Source organism: Falco cherrug, chromosome 3 (genome assembly GCF_023634085.1).
Source record: "Falco cherrug isolate bFalChe1 chromosome 3, bFalChe1.pri, whole genome shotgun sequence".
Classification (NCBI taxonomy): Eukaryota; Metazoa; Chordata; class Aves; order Falconiformes; family Falconidae; genus Falco; species Falco cherrug.
In genome coordinates, this window is record NC_073699.1 from 38,430,799 (window position 1) to 38,437,236 (window position 6,438).

Below are 6,438 nucleotides of genomic sequence, written 5' to 3' on the forward strand. Positions count from 1 at the left end.
TCTGCCCCCAAGCTGTGTTCAGCAATATGTTTCTCTTGATAAAGCATGTTTGGGGACTTATTTATAAATGAGCAGCATCATACGTGAAGAAGGAAGGTTGTGTTACCAAGGCAAAGACCCGAGGATGGGGAAGCAGTGGTTAACAGACAGCTTCAAAAGCAGCTGTTTATCACTAGCCTCTCCCAAAAGTAGCCTGGAATATTAATGCCAGAATAAAATCTGCTCCTAGATACCACTGGTGGGTTGAATAGGAATAATCAGTTCTCCTTGTTGGAGGGAAAATGTTGGTTACATCTAGATTTCAGATCAGTCATGGTTTGTGATTTCTCCTGTGAGAGCTGAAGAGAGCAAATAGATGTTAAAATGCATTCATAAGGAGGATGCAACTGTTGCAATTCTCTGTCTTTTGAGGATGCCTAGACTGACTCTGGGTTATGGGCATAGAAATAAGATCTACAGAAGTCATGTGCCTGCACATAAGTCTGTAAAGAATAGCACAAGATGGTGTTTAAGACCTGCTTGTCAAGGATGTAAATCTCTCCCTTTGGGCTTGGGGGTGCTTCTTTGGCTTGACTGCTCTTATTAAGCATGTAAATCCCTTTGAGTAGTTTCCTTTGAAGATGAGTTTATCAATTCTACTCTTTTTCCTTAAAGAAAACAGTCAGGAAAGTTTTGGATCCATTGTCAAGTAGTCTAGTGGTTAGGGCATTCACCTGGGAGAAGGTAAGACATTTCATTTATTTTTACACAGCAGGGAAATACTTTAAAAGGCAGGCTTGAAAGTCTCAGCACCAGAGTACTTTCTTGCTTAGAAGGTAGATGTTGGAGATTGAAAGCCTAGACAAAGGATGGGATTTATTCTGAACCTTTGATGTCATGGATCAAAGCCTTAATCTTTTTTGTGGAAACAGGCACTGTTGCTACATCCTTTGATGAAGTGGTGTTCTAGGAAGACTGAATGTTAGACTAAGACACAGTGTACTGTCATGATCATCTGGCCCTTGTTTTGTTTCGTGTATGCTTGAGGTACTTTCTTTAAAGAATAAAATTTCCCAAAGTTTCTGTGGCTTTCAGCTAGAAAGGGGAAGAGATCTCACCTTCAATCACAACAGGACACAGCGTCTAGACCTTGAGCTCTGTTTTGGCTCCTTATTTAAGGTTTTGAGTTTTGACTTTAGAAGATCAGCTGGCAAAAGTGACAAATAGTTGTATAAAAGAGAAGGAATCCAGCTTGTTGGAAGAATGAAGGTTTTATGAGGCAGTTTTAGCCTTGATAGTCTCATACTCGGTGGCTGTCATACTCAGAGCCACCAAATGAGCTTAGTCAGAAACAATCTCTACAGGAGAACCCTTCCCTCCAACAAGAAGGAATGTCACCTTTCTGGTAAGGGTGAGTGAGCTTATCAGCTAATGGCTACAAGATGATAACTGAAAGAAAGGGCTAACCTTTTTTGTGTGTGAAGCTTCGAGGTTATATGCTGCACCTTCACTTCATGTGTGATGCACTTGTACTTCCTTGTGATGCAGCCTGACAGACTGGTTCATAGAAATCACAGATTTCAAAGCCCAAGCTGTCAAACCACAGCATGAAAGCTTTTAAGATAAAATTGCTTGTCCTGTAGTGTATCTGCAAAATGCTTGGTGTACTATACTACCGGAATATAAATGCTGACGTGCCATTACATCTCCATAATGTACATGTGATCAAGCATACAGCTTTGAATTAAATGGTTTGTCTACTTGAACAAAGTAAAAAATACTCTCAGCCTGCCTGGACTAGTTAGGTATTATAATGCTCATGAAAAATGTGTTCTGCTTTTCCTATTGCTGAAGCTGGAAAAAGTAATGACTGAATCGCCATGTGGTTGTAGTTGGCAAGTCAAGTGATTTTTCTGCTTGGCAAAATTGTACTGTTCCACTTATTATAGATTATAGACATGTATAATGTGTAATATATATCTGTAATATCTAGATATATCTATATGATTATATCTGTATACATGTAATTAACATATCTCCATATAGCTATATCTAATCCATATAATTAGATGTAGATATAAAGATATATAGGTACAAATATAGATACAGGTATTTTTATTGATAAACTGAATAGTTCAAGAAAGAAGTAGTAAGAAAGGCAGCCTTTCACTGGTCTGGACTCATTCAAATATTAAGTGAGCAAAACCTATTACTCCTGGGTGACTAGTGTAATAGATCCATTTTCTTAGTTAGTAAGCCTTCATATTATTAAAAAAAATCATCAGGATCTTTCTGAAACACTTCCTAAGTGTTCTTTGGGCTGTAGACAAAACAGCAAAAGAACAACCTGAATTTTCACCTCAAAGCTGTTAGTTACGGAGTGCACGTGCTTCTCTGAAGCTGCCCATTTCCTATGTAAAAATGTTCAAAATTACCTTTTATTTTAATTAAAGAAGCCAAAAGGGGCTAATCTTTGAAGTATTAAAATTAGATGTCTCGGGCTTAAACAAGCACTGTATTCAGTCTTCAAAAAGTGGCAAAATGAAGTACCAAGAGAAATGTCAGCATATGGTACATAAACAATGAAAAAGGAAATCAGTTTACTAATATCTACAAAACATACATTGGTAAAAAAGTAATAGATTATATAAAATTACATTGAATTCTACTAAATATCATGTTCAGTTCCACACATCACCATTGGTCTAATTCATTATGATAGTTCTCCTGTTATATTCACTTTGCAGCACTGTTCAAATATTAAGAGAAAAGAACATGGTAGTAGATGGAAAGGAAATATGTTTCAAGGTGACATATATCTCCCTCCTCCTTCTATCATGTAAGTGGAAAGATGTATGGGAATATGAAATCCGGTAGTGTCATCCTGTTCCTTTAAAAAAAAGTCACTGGCACAACCCAATCAACAAAACAGCTTTTTCATATAAAAGTTTTGAAGTTTTAATGTAAGAACAATTTGCAAATTCATATCCAATATCCCTGAAGGTTTGAAAGTGGAGACTTGTAGATGTCTGTTACCACTGAAGGCACTTAACTTTCAGCTTGGTCATGTACTTTTATATGCGATATGGTCGCTAAAGTGAACAAACTCTGGGTGCCTGTTACCAGGGTTATTAATACCCTTTCTTTAGAACCTTGCATGGCTGGCCAAATTAGTGTCTTTTGGGGTAATGCTTTGATTATGATTTCCAAGGGTTTCTTTCAGCTCAGTAGATTATTGCATGTTGAGTAGTAGTATCAGCGTGTTTATGAACTGCAGCCTCGTGAATAATCCTGTGTCTAAATCTGCAAAGCCTCATTCACCCATGATGATCACATCATAATGCTGAGTCTGTTGAAACTGGTACGTATTTCTGGAATAGCTGTTCCACTTTGGATATGAGCCCTTGCTATCTCATTTCACGCGAAAGAACAAAAGGAATAGAAAAGATGAAAAGACAAATTTGTGAGTCCTGATTCTTCAGTGTATAGGTGTGAGGAAATATTCATGACAGTAGCTGATGGGAATTGTCTAACTAAGCCAGGTGGTCCCCCCAAATGTTTTTTGTAGGGGGCGATTCAAAGGACCTAAACTAGACTGTGCTTCTTGATCATCTCCTGGAGAAGCTTCTCTCTCTATTGACTGTGCATATAGAAAATTAACTCTATCTCATCCCAAACCAGTACACTTGGTTAGATGAAGGATAGATTCATTGTTTCTAATTTGGAGAGATTAATTTAGTGACACCTCAGGGCAAAAAAGTCCCCATCAGTTCTCCTTGTGATTGAAACCCTTACTAAAAATTTATCAGCCAAATCTGCTTCTGGTAGTCAAAGTGTACCTCCACATGAGTTTTATACTAGTCCAAGTCTGTTGTCTTCAGTGAAGGGAGTTTTAATGAGATTGCTCTATAATTGATATAAATCAGATCCCCCTTTTTAAAAACTGTGTTATTTCTGTAGAATGTACTGAGCAGTCTACTTGTTATTTGTGTCTGTATAGTGTGGTGTAAAAATCAAAGTAGTTAATTGCTTCTTTTCTAGCTTGAAATTAACTGCTCAGCTCTTTACATTCACTTATATTCAGCATTACTGTGAAAATGTTTAGAAAACTGGAGTATCTACTGAATAGTCTCACTCATCCCAAATAAATAAAAACAGCAGGGAAAAAAACCCAATTCATTTTAATATGGAGATAAAAGTAGTAAGTTCTAAAGGTCTTTTGACTTCACAACAGACAAATACAAACACTGACGTATTTTAGGGAAACAGAATAATTCTTCAGAGAACAGAGGGAGACAGCATGGAGGGACCAAAAAGAGGTTGTGAGCTCTCTGGAAGACGTTGAGTGGCCTTGCAGGTAGCTGATATGAAAGCAGGTCTCCTGCAGGGGAAACACTGATAAAAAATACTGTGTTGATGCATCTGTGTACAAGCTTTACATCAACATAATTGATGGTAAAACCAAGATGGTAGCATAAATAAGGAATTTCATCTTTTGAAACAACACTGTCTCCAGGCCAATACAGTGACAAAGAGCTGACATTAACATTAGATATTTTATGGACAAAATCTGGTAGAAGAATTCCATTTAGTAAATGGTGTGGGTCTTTCTGTAATGATAAATATGGGAACTTGTTTTGTTTTGACTTTCATAGGCCAGTAACTAGTACAAAGCACACCACAGTAAGGAATGTCTGCTTATTTTTTCCAGTCCTTGAATATTATTCACACACACACATATATATCAGGATAGTATATAGTATTCATCAGGGAGATTTATAACTTTCACCTTTCAAAACCAAGGAAGTTTTAGGGAAGAATGTGTTCCCAAACAAAAGAAATAGAATTCTAAGTAGACCAATAGCTCCATTGAAGGAAGCTGCACATATGGCAGAACCGTGTTTGGTGTAGTTAAATAGCAATTTCTATTTTTTGAGTGATCCAAGCATCCCATTTTTGCTATGTTTGGGAGTACCATTGCACAAGAACTTACCATCACTGTCATAATTCTTAATATTACAGTATTTTTTGGACCCTGAATTTGTGAAAGCATAGATAGGCTACTTTCAAGGGAATGTAATTTCTCTGTGTGGCGTTGTCTCATGCAGAACTGTTTCATAATCCCCAAAATGACTGGCTAAAGGATTGATTTTGAAGAAGGAACATATTATAGATAGTGCAATGAGAATTTTGTTGATTTAAAATGGAAACCACTGCAGCACGAGGTCACTTTTTAGACATCGGGAAAGAAGGTAGAAACTAACTTTACTTACCAGGTATGTGGCAATGCTGATTATGTGTTATTTTAAGAAAACATTATGTGGTTGAGGTGAATGGACAATCCTTTATTTTGGCTAGTACTGTGGTTAGAAAGGCAAGTGTTGTGGAAAATATGTATTTTCCAGAGCTTCTAACACCTGCCAAACCTTCTTGAAATGTGGTGGAATTAACACTGAAACAAAGAGAGAAGCATGCATTAAGAGTGATCCCCTAGAGAGCTGTTTTGGACTGGAGACAGGAGAAGGCTTTTATCTTCTTAGCTATATGTATATAAACATGCACCAATGTTGGTGGAGTGAAGAAGGTTCTCCCTGAGATTTTTTGAGTGTCTGGTCTGGTTTAGGCATTTGAGATTGACATCCTATCTCAGGACTTTTCTGGTCTTTTGTAAAAACATGTTCTTTGAAGAAAGAAAAAACTCAGGCCTAGATGTGAGACTGTCAGCAACAATTTGGCCGGTGAGGTAGAAGAGGTGGTAGGCCTCAAATTGCTGCATGGTATTCTTAATCTTCCAAAAAGAAGCTTTCTGAGGTTTCTGCACTTCTGCACACTAAGTATGTTTTACCAGCTTTTCCTGGTGTCATGCCTGGTATTGGTGATACAGTTTAAGAGCACATTGTGTCCTTTCATATCCTCTAACACTAAAACTCTCTGTAAAGAAACAGCAGACAGGCTTGTTTAAAATGTTACTAAAATGAAGTAGCTTCTTGTCCACCTTCTCATATGATCTTTTCTGCGCTAAAAACCTGCTTTCTTGTGTTTCTTTTCTCTTTGAAACATCTTGGGCTACTTATGGTAATAGCCACCAAATCTCTTGATTATTCATCTCATTAACATCTAGTTGCTTGGCCCCGATCATGGGATTAGCACCAGGAAAGAGAGTTCTATCATAAGCACCCTGTAATGCTTTGGAATATCCCTTCTTGTTCTTCTAAATTTGCCTTGATAACATTCCTGATTTTGTTTTGTTTTGGTTTTTTTTTCCCCCAGGAATTTCAGTAAGCATAAACTTCCCACAAGTATCAAAGAAATATATTTTGGTTTTGCTATGAGGATTTACTTTAATTTAAAGCCTATTTGATATTCTCAGGTTCTTAATTTCCTGATAGTAAAGGTCACCAGGAAGGTCACTGTTTTGACTGTGCTGTCAGACTGCTGAATGCAGACTGGGATTCTATG